This window comes from Cervus canadensis, chromosome 18 (genome assembly GCF_019320065.1).
Source record: "Cervus canadensis isolate Bull #8, Minnesota chromosome 18, ASM1932006v1, whole genome shotgun sequence".
NCBI lineage: Eukaryota > Metazoa > Chordata > Mammalia > Artiodactyla > Cervidae > Cervus > Cervus canadensis.
In genome coordinates, this window is record NC_057403.1 from 52,680,152 (window position 1) to 52,691,131 (window position 10,980).

The window sequence follows — 10,980 nt, forward strand, 5'->3', positions numbered from 1 at the left end:
TACAATAGCCTGAACTCTGACTGGACTCTCAAGAGCAGCCCTGAGACCTCAGACGCCCTCCCAATCTGAGGGGAGCCCACCAAATGAGCTCTGCTGTCTGCAGACATCCACAACGGCATGAGTAGCCCAGGCCTCCGGTCACTTTTCCCGGATGCTTCATCCCTTTGGTGTGAGATCTCCAGAGGATTGCCAAGCTGTACAGACTACATGTTGTCCTCACCTTGAATCTTGATGTCAGCATTCCTGTGGTCTGATGGTCTACCCCTGTGTCCATCACAGCCCCACCAGGAAAGCAGCCTCTCCCAGAGGTAACTGAAGAACGTGTGGGGGGGTGGGTATTTACAGACCCCCTGGTGGGGGTCCAGGACCAACAAGGGTGGGGAAGCAGCTCTTCTCTGCTGGCAGTCTCCCCCACCTCCCTCTGACCCCCATGGACACCCAGGCCATGCTCTGTTGGCCTCTCCTGCACCGTGACTCTCCACCGTCGGCCCCTTATGGACCGAGCACTGCGTCGGGTGAGCCTGCTGTGTGTCATAGGGAACCAGAAGTCAGAGAGGCAGGGCCTCGGGGGATAAGGGCACAGCAGTGCACGGTAGAGGCTACTTGCCAAAGCCTTGTCCAGTGTGAGGAGGCCAGAGGACACTGCACTGAATCCACAGAGCCCGAGATTCAGGCTCCAGCCTTGGGCAGTGTTGCCCAGCTTCCTGGGCAGCTGCTTGTCTGTGAAGCCGAGAGCCCGTCTGGGTGATGATGCTAAGGCTTCTCCCAGCTCTAACCACACCCGGGCCCGGCGGGGGTTGTGGACCCTGTGCCTTTGTCTTCTAGATCTGAACGAGCCCCCAGAAACACATTGGTGCGCTAAGGTTTGGTGGACCACAGCCCACTTCTCCATGGCCCCACACGCTTTCGGGGTCAGCAGATGTAAAATCCGACATTGTGCTCAGCAGACTTCCTCCATCTGGATTTCTGCCGCCCACAGGGGGACCACTTGCCAAACACATGTTTACAGAGCTCGGCCCACTTCATGGTGACTCGTGGAACTGACAAAACCCACCTTTGCCCTGGCCCCATGCATCCTGCCCACGTGTGCTTTCTGGCTGGGGAGAGATGCAAGACCACGCTGGGTGGAGGGGTCCTTGGCCGCATGTACCACGTGGGCTGTGCTGATGCCAGGGCGATGGGTGGCACAGGACACACAGGCCAGGCCTCACTCAAAGTGTAGACATGATTCAACTCGTAACGGAAAGTCACTCATTTCTAGTGTCAGGCCAACGGGTGCTGTTAGGAGGAGTGTTTACAGGTGTGTCCCTGTATTGCTGCTCACTTTTCCAGGTGACACTCAAAAGAATCGGAGACAGCCACACTGGTGTGGCTAATGAATTTAGTAAGGCTTCAGAGAGACCAGAGTAATGACAGATGTAAACACTGCTGCAAAGCTTCTCCATACAAGAGATTAAAATGCTGACTTCTCTAAAATGCAAGTTTTAAAAAAATTGTTTATTTTCCTAATGTGGTAAAATAGACCTGACATAAAATTTACTGGTTTAATCATTTTAAGTGTACTGTTCTGTGGCATTAAGTACATTCACATTGTTATTCAACTGTCAACACCCAGAACTTCTCTAGAGCTTTCTCGTCTTCCTAACTGAACACTGACCCACCCCGTCCCTCAGTCCCTGGCCCCCACCATCCTGCTTTCTATCTCTATGAATTGGACTCCTCTTGTACTTCATAGACCTGGAAGCCTACAGTACTTGTCTTTTTGTGACTGGCATGTTTGACTCCACTTACTGTCTTCAAGGTTTATTCGTGTTGTACATGTCAGTATGACATGATTCGTTTTTAAGGCTGAATAATATTCTGCTGTGTGTATGGGTCACATTTTGTTTATGCAGCTAGACGCTGATGGACGCTTGGGCTTCTTCCACCTCTTGGCTATTATGACTAGCGCTGCTATGGCCATCTTTGCTATAATGGTGGTGGTTTAGTCACTAAGTTGTATCTGACTCTTGCAACGCCATGGACTGTGGCCTACCAGGCTCCTCTGTCTATGGGATTCTCCAGGCAACAATTCCAGGGGATCTTCCCGACCCAGGGATCAAAACTGGGTCTCCCACATTGCAGGCAGATTCTTTACCAACTGAGCTACAAGGGAAGCCCATCCTTGCTATAAACAACCTTTAAAATAGGTGTCTCTAAGCTGGCTGAACAATTGGTAGTCCACTAAATTGCTTGGCACAACTGACCTCAACCTGAAAGGAGGGATCAAGGTATCATGGAAAATTCATGGGCTTTGAAGCCAGAATATACTGAGTTTCAAGTGCCTGCAGCTTTGGGTGATTTAATCTGCCCGAGCCTCACTTTGTCCATCTGTAAAATGGGCATCCACACTACCTTCCTGGCTCCTGAAAAAGTCTTGAATATTTTCAACATTTTACTCCTCCCGGGTAATCAGCACATGCTGAGAACTCCTGCATCTCAGGGATGCATGGGCAGGACTAGATAGGTGGGCACAGCAAGCCCCTCCCCCTGGCCAGTGGTTGACTTGAGACCCAAGCTTCTGGCAGTCAGCTCCTGGCAGTCCCCTGGCAACTGTTGCTAGGGTTGGGGTGGGCTCCTACCAGAGTGGTCCAGTCAGGCAGAGGGAGGACTTAAGTACAGGTAGAGGTGGTGCTGCCTCCCCAGGGAACCAGCAGGGAAGCTGGTGTCCCAGTTGCTACTGACAACCATCCTGCCTCCACCAGGAGCCAGCATGAGGATGGAACCCAGGCCAGGGGAAGGCAGAGAGGTGGAACTAGGTCCATACACCCCTCCCTAGCATACATGTGCACATGCGCACAGACACACACGTGCACAGGCTCTCAGACACACGGCACACTCGGTGTATCAGTGGACTCAGAATGTTAAAACACCCCTTTAAATAACAAGGCAGTCTTGCTGAAAGTCGACAGGTCACGGGCGAGGCTGCAGAGGACTGAATTGACTTGCCCAGAGTCAAGCAGGAGGGCTGTATAAATTCAAGACCGCCACCCAGATACCCTAACTCAACTGCCTCCGTATTATTCTCTGTTCACACACACGTGTACACATGCTTTCCACAAAACACACACACACACAATTAGTTTCATAAGTTGTCACTAAACCGAAGCAGCCCTCAGTGATAATTCATGGCTCTGAAACACGTGGCCTGCTGGCTACTCATTGCAGTGTTGTTTGAAACAGAGATTTATTACAGAAAGAGAAGCCCGTGCAAAACCGTTCCTGTCGTCAGCATGACTACTGTTCTGATGTAAGACATCATTAGAAGCAAGCGAAAAGAAAAATGATGCAGGCGGGGGTAGTGGGGACAGAGAGGCAGAGGAGGGCAGGAGCCATCTGGAGATGGCACGTGTCTTCTACAGCCCGTAGCTCCGTTACTTTCAGCAAAGCAAGAGCCTTCTTGTAGCTAGAATCTGAATAAGATCTGTAGATTGGCTGAGAGTTGCGTCAATTTTAGTTGATTAATTTTGATCATTGTACTGTGGTTATAGAAGAGGATCCCTTGTTTTTAGGAAACGTATGTGATAGTGTTTGGTGGAAAGGCAAGTCTTAGCCACAGCTTCCTCTGTGTGTGTGAGAGAGAGAGAGAGGGCACAGCAAATAAGGTGAATATTCACATTTGTAGAATCTCAGGCAAGGGTATTTTGAGAATTCTGTGCTCTTCTTCCATTTGTTGGAAATCATGTCAAGGGAAAAAAAAGGCTCAGTGGTCTCCAAAGGACCCCTGTGGAGAAAGCAGACAGCTGATTCAAGAGCAGGGATGGGGGCAGAGGCTTGGTGGAGGCGGGGAGGAGGGGGGAGACGAGTCACCGCTGCAGCCTAAAGTCCTGGAGAGGCGGCAGCTGGACACTGGCCCCGTGACCGGGTTCTCCCGGACCCATTGAAAGTGTCGTGGTTGAAATCATCAAAGTCACCTCTCCCACCTCTGTGGCATCGGCAATAGCCCGGGAACAGCCCCCAGCCCCCACACGTGGTGATGGATTGGAAAGCGTCTAAGTGTGGAGCGTTTTTTGTGCTGACGACATGACACACAGAGATGGATTGTGACTCAAGACTACACACATCCCAGTGCTTCATGGATTATACACAGTCGTCATGGGTGAAACACTTCTGAGACTGGCCGCCCCACCCCGTGTTTTTTTAACATGAAGCATGTTATGTGATACAGCTGCAGCAACCCCCCCACCCCGCACCACAATGTTCAGTTCAGTTCAGTTGCTCAGTTATGTCCGAATCTTTGCGACCCCACAGACTGCAGCACACCAGACTTCCCTGTCCATCACCAACTCCCAGAGCTTACTCAAACTCGTGTCCATCGTGTCAGCGATGCCATCCAACCATCTCATCCTCTGTCATCCCCTTCTCCCCAGAACTGTACACAACGTCATCTCCCCGCCTCCTCGCTGGACTCAGAGCTTCTCGCTTGCTGGCCACAGACCAGGTGGGTCTATAGGGATAAAGAATGTGCACGCCAGACATGGCGTTCATTTTCTGATAATCATTGGATTTTATACATCTGCCCAAAGTTATGAACGGGCGATATGACATATAGTTAGTTGGCAACTAAATTTCATCTCGCTTATCAGTGCTGGTGGACAGGAAGTGGATGCAGGTAGCTTGTGTGGAGAGAAACGTGGGGCTGGCCCTGGCATCTGCAGGAAGAGCGAGGTGGTGGACCAGCAGGGTCCATCCTGGGGCCCAGACAGGTCAGCAGCCATGGTTTCCTATTCCCGATACCTGCAGCAGAGGGACCTCCCACCGGCTTGCTCCTACTCACCCCCTCCCCAGCCCAGCCTCCCTGGGGTGATGCAAAGCTGAGCCTCTCTGAGAGCAGCCCGCACCCAAGTCACCAGGTCACCGGGCGTGTGGCTGAGATGCAGGTGCTAGGGCAGTGTGTGGGTGGGGCCGAGATCCTGGGTTTCCAACCAGCTCCCAGGTGGTGTCTGGGGACCACACGGGGTAGCGAGGATCTACAGGAAATGAATGAAGAGACCCTGACTCAGAGCCCATCACCTTCTAAGGATAAAGTGGCACCATTGCCCCCTTGCTACTGAGAGCTGGGGCAACTCAGGGCCCCGTCACTGCCTCCGACAGCCTGTCTGGGAAAACCCCTTCCTGGGTGATGCTGCTGGGTCTTGCCTAATCCCCTGCAGCCCGTATTGAGGTGCTGGATGCCTCCATGCAGCCCTCCCCCAACTTTCTGTCTCTTCCTCCCTCTTAACCTGGGCACTGGTCTTGTGGTCTGAGTCAGTGGTCCCTGCCCTCTGGCTTCTGGCTGGGGTCAGCCAGTGGAAGCCACAGCTGGAGCCTGGAGTGGGAGTCAGTGAGACCTCTCCTCCTGGGTGATGCACTCGTCTTCTGGAGCACGTCCATGGTATGTGGGGAGCAGAGCGCCAGTCCACGGGAGGGCCCCAGGAGGGAGAGCTGAGCGCTGTCCTAACTCTGTGTTAGTTTAGTTTACTTGCTCTTATGATATTTTACTTGTTCTTTCTATTAAACCTGTCACGTTCTAACTCAAGTCCCTCCTTCACGAAGCCCTCCTGGGTTACCTGAACCTTCAGTAATATCCTTCTTTCAACTCACTCAGCGAATAGCGTAGCCCCTGATTTTGAGCTGTCTTCTCTCTTGTTGTCCAGTTGCTCCTAAGCTCTAGCCTCCACAACTGGACAAGAGACTTAAGTTCATGTCCGGGCTTGGACGTGTCCCATCTCCACAGCAACTGGCACGCGCCGGGGTCTCACTGCTGACCTCAGCAAGACCTCTCCTCTGACGGCAAACACATCTGGAACTCAAAGACTGCAAATAAATACTTTGAGAAAAATACATTTTTATGTGTGTTTTCTGTTTTCATAGTAAATGAATTTCGGGGGAAATAGCTAAAAACAATAAAACCTCTTTAAAAAGTCAACTTTAAAAAATCACTTTATAGGGATGTAATTTGCCTAACACACCACACTTCAAGTGTGAATTTCAGTGGTGTTTGGTATCTTCACAGTGTTGGGCAACCGTCAGCACCGTGTCTTATTGGTTCAAAAGGAAGCCCCATCCCCTTTGACAGCCCCTCCCTTTATCCTGCTCTCTGGTTCTGAGTATAGATTTAAAACACAGAGCCTGAGAGAGGGATCACACGCGTCAGTGCCTCTATGTATGTTTCTGTCTGCGTTGCCTGTGACTCTGATCACCGTTTTTGCTGTCTGTGTTTCAGGAGAACTGGATTCAGATGCCGTGAAAATTAACCTGGTTTTGCCGAGTGTCCCGGTCACCTGCCTCCATGCACACCTGAGTTCAGGAGCCGCGTCCCTCCACTAGGGGGCGGGCATCGTAGACGCCCGCTGCACCACCTGGGCTGTCTCGTGTGTTCCGGCCTCAGCCCTGGAGAAGGCAAGAGCTGGTGCCTGCCGGTCTTGAGCGCTCTGCCCGCTGTGTCGAACCATACGCGAGCCGGGAAGGGAGCTTTCACTCAAGAGCCAGCTGCTGGCTTGATCAATGCAGAAGGCGAGGTATGGACACAAAGAAGACACTGTGTGCTGGTGACGATGCTGGCAGAGTAATACAGTCCTTTACGGGACATTCGCAGTATGCCGGGCACGACGCTAAGAACATTACACGGGTATCTTATTCAGTCCTCCAGCAGCCTTCTGAGATGGACCCATTGTTCTGCCCAATTTGCTGGTAAGGAAGCTTAGAGAAAGAGCTTTCAGGGCTCACCCAGAGGACACTTCCTGACCTCAAGGTCGGTGGAGCGATCTGTTTGGTGAGAGGGAGTAGCTGGTCTGAACTGGATGACCTTCCGAAGGCTTCAGAGTACGAGAATTCTGACTTCTACAAAACCCGAATCGTAGACCATCCCTTCAGTAAAAGCACTGGACCCTTTTAAACCAAACCCACGGGAGAGGTGCGCTGGGGAGCTGTTGTTCGGTCCCCGGTTGTGTCTGACTCTTTGCGACCCCATGGACTGTGGCCCACCTTGATCCTCTGTCCATGGGCTTCCCAGGCAAGAATACTGGAGTAGGTTGCCATTTCCTTCTCCAAGCAGAAAGAGCCTATTTTCTATGTAAGTCATAAGCATATGACAGTGTGTGTGTCTAAATGAGAACTCTGCGCCTCCTCTCCTGATCCGCCTGGATGGATCTGACTCCAGTCACGGCCAAGTCCTTAAGGTCTTATGTTCCAACAGGATGGTGTCCACCCAGGGTTCCCCACTGTCCCCGTATGTCCTGCCCCCTACTGCAGCATAGGACCCAGGAAGCAGCCAGCAGCCCTCCATTTCTGGCCCAGGTCCCTTCACTATGGAGAGTTCATGTTATTAATTTTAGAGATGTTGATGTGGTTAGTGGCAACATCCTATGTGGCCTGGAACAACCTCCATTCCAAGCTCCCAAGGCCAGGAGGTAGGACTCCAGAGGCAGAGATGAGGGGGAGAGGGACCCCTTCTCACTGTTAAATGGGGTGTACCTCATTCCCACAGCAGTGATGCCAGCTGACTGCAGAGCCTCTGCTGGAGTTGGGGCCTTGCAGTCTACACAAACCCCCGTGAGCCCTGTGAGCCGACCTCCAGAGTAGGCCTTCACACCCCACCTCCCACTTCTTCATAGAACCTCTGTCCTTTATAACATCCCTCCCCCAAGATGTCCCAACCACCTCAGAGCATGTGGCCATTTCTGGAGTCCAGGAGCACCCCAGATGGTACAGTCAACTGTGGCCCATCTTCATACCACCTTCCAGTGCTAGGCAGTGCTAGGTAATGTGGTGTGTGCTCAGTCGTGTCCAACTCTTTGTGACCCCATGGACTGTAGCTCACCAAGCTCCTCTGTGCATGGGATTTCCCAGGCAAGAATACTAGAATGGGTTTGCCATTTCCTTCTCCAAGGGATCTTCACAACCCAGGGATCAAACCCAAGCCTCTTACGTCTCTTGCATTGATAGATGGATTCTTTATCACTGTGCCACCTAGGAGACCCTAGGTAACATTATTTATCTTCAGGGGAAAAAAAAACCTGAAAGTAGGGCTTCCCTGGTGGTGCAGACAGTGAAGAATCCACTTGCGATGCAGGAGATGTGGGTTCAATTGGGAAGATCCCCTGGAGTAGGAAATGGCAACCCACTCCAGTATTCTTGCCTGGAGAATTACATGGATAGAGGAGTCTAGCAGGCTACAGTCCATGGGGTCACAAAGAGTCAGGTGCAACTGAGTGGCTGACACTTTCCCTTTTTTTTCACAGCAGATGAGCGCTGCCAACAACTTATAGGCTAGGAATAAACAGAAGAGGAAAAACTCATCACTGAAGAGAACCTCTTGGGAACGTAAAATGGGGCCACCTTTGGAAAACAGCCCAGCACTTCCTCACACTGTGAAACCTGGAGTGACCACAGGCCCCAGCTGCTGCAGCCGTGGGGTTCCTCTCTCTGGTCTGGCCCCTGGGCACTGGCTCGTTCCATCTCTGCTCAGCAGTCATTCTGTCCACAACACTTTAATCAGCACTGAATTATCCCATTGGACACAGAACACAGTTGTGGTTCCTTCTGGCTTCAGGACCTGTCGCTGTCCACTGGAAGGTCATCCGTCCCCCAAGTCAAGGAGACCCTGGCCCAGGCCTCAGCCCATCCTCCTGGGGGTCAGAGTGTGCCAGCGTCCTCAGCCCTGGGGTCTTTCCATCGGCCTGTGGCTGCTGGTCCAGCCGCCAATGCCAAGAGCTAACAACCACAGTGGACGCAAGAAGGTTCCTGCTTCAGTGACCTGACAGGTGTGTGTGTGTGTGTGTTTGTGTGTGTGTGTGAATGGCAGGTGTGTATGTGTGTGAAATGGGCAGAGGTGTGTATGTGTGAAATGGGAATGTGTGGGTGAGTGTGCAATGGGCAGGTATGTGTGTGTGAATGGAAAGGTATGTGTATTAAATGGGCAAGGAAGTGTGAAATGGGCTGGTATGTGTATGAAATGGGCAGGTGCGTGTGTGTGTGAATGGGCAGGTGTGTGTGTGTGTGAATGGGCAGGTATGTGTATGTGTATGTGAACAGGCAGGTGTGTGTGTGTGAGGAACAGGCAGGTGTGTATGTGTGTGAATTGGGCAGGGGTGTGTGTATGTGTGTGAAATGGGCAGGTGTGTGTATGTGTGAAATTGGAAGGTGTGTGTGTTTGTGAAATGGGCAGGTGAGTGTGCAATGGACAGGTGTGTGTGTATGTATGAATGGGCAGGTATGTGTGTGTGAAATGGACAAGGCTGTGTATATATGAAATGGGCAGGTGTGTGTATGTGTGAAATGGGCAGGGGTGTATATGTGTGTGTGTGAAATGGGCAGGTATGTATGTGTGTGTGTGAATGGGCAGGGATGAGTGTGTGTATGTGTGTGAGAAACGGGCAGGGGTGTTGCTGCAGAGATGAAATCTGATCTACGAGTGCTCCACAGCAGCTCCTCTCCCGCGTTCCCCCACCCATGGACGCCGGGGTCCTGCAGCACGACCACCCATCGCAGACCACCAGCAAGTGGGCCGAGTGAAGGACGTCATTATCACAGCGAGAGGCTAACTGCTGGGCACCCCATGACGCCTGAGACCCGTCTCCACGGTGGGAACCCTGCCAGGCGTGTGGCACCCTGGGGTCCCAGGCTCGGGGGCAGGCAGGGAACAGGGTCCAGTTACCCCAGGGAAAGCAGCTGGGGAGGGGCCGCTGGCGTCAGGAATCCCTGGGCCTCAGACACGACCGCATGGCTGTGGGGCACTGACCATTCACATAACCTCTCTGAGCTTCAGGTGTCCCAACTGCAAACCGGGGTTTCTGCTGCTTGCTTTAAAGAGCTGTTGTGAGCGTTGAGCGAGCAAATGCCTAGTTAGCAAATCAATGTAGGAACGATGCTGATCGCACCTGTGTGTGCTGCACGCCAGGCTCCGTGTTGGGCGATCACACACCCTCGCGCACGCAGACGCACATGCTCTGGATGTTCATTAAGCTCCTGCTCTGTGCATGGGGTCCCCCTGCTGATACAAAAGTGTCACCTGCCCTCATGTAGGTGACAGTCAACTGCAAGAGACAGGAAACAGGCAAACAAAATAAACAAGGAAAGAGATGAGCTGTGTATTTTCAGTAGTGGCAACCACTGCAGAGAAGAATAAACATAACAAATCTGGGTAAGGAGATGGAGGGCAATCCACGTGAGGAGGCTCTGTTTTTAGATTTAGGGGGTCAGGGAAGGCCTCCCGCCAGAAGTAGGTGCTGCCCAGGCCCAGACCTGATCAGCAGGGAGAAAGCAGCCACCTTGGGCTCTGGAGGCCGGGCCTCCCATGAGCACCAGCCCCTACTTACCAGCTCTGATGCAGGTGCTGGGCTTGGAGACCTGCCTGGCCCCCTCTGGCCCTGGGGACAGGACAGCCGGGCCAGCACCTGCTGTGCTTTCTCCCTGGTGGTAGTTGGCAGGGGGTCGGGGCGGGGGCGGGGAAATGAAATAAAGCTTCAGAGCGCGGCTGTGCTGCATCGACGCCTTCGTGGCCCAGGGCTGGGGCTGAGAGCGGATGCTCTCAGCACTGTGTCCTCTCATTAAATCAAATTTCTGGGTGCAGTGGGGTTACTAGGCGTCCAGAGAGCCGTGCTCCCCCACTGGCGGTGAATAGCCTGTCTTGTTTCCCTTCAAAAAAATTTTTTTAAATGTCTCAACAGAAGCACCTCTCTCTTCTGGGATTTCCAAAGTTAGCAAAAATTGAGCTCCAAGCAGCAGAAAGCTAAATTGGTGTGTAGCTTGTGTTTTCCATTTCCTTTGCTTCCATCTTCCTGCCCCGCTGGAAGGTCAGGGGAAGCAGCTGACGTGCCGGGGGAGGCGCTCCCCCGAGCAGGCAGGCCTGTGCTGCCCTGGCCTCCGTCTCCTGGGCAGCGCGTCCCCACCGCTCCCCAGCCCACCTCGCACAGGAGGAGCTTCCATCCCCTTTGCTCTCTGGCCATCTTTCGGGATTCC

At 52.7% G+C, this 10,980-nt stretch overlaps 1 long non-coding RNA gene across 1 annotated transcript; it reads left to right on the plus strand.

Moving 5' to 3' along the window:
• The first annotated feature begins 4,314 nt into the window (after window positions 1-4,314).
• Window positions 4,315-10,422, plus strand: LOC122421359. The gene is made up of 4 exons (XR_006263474.1): window positions 4,315-4,480; window positions 6,245-6,539; window positions 8,262-8,783; window positions 9,445-10,422. It is a non-coding gene; the product is annotated as an uncharacterized LOC122421359 (long non-coding RNA).
• The last annotated feature ends 558 nt before the right edge of the window (window positions 10,423-10,980 follow it).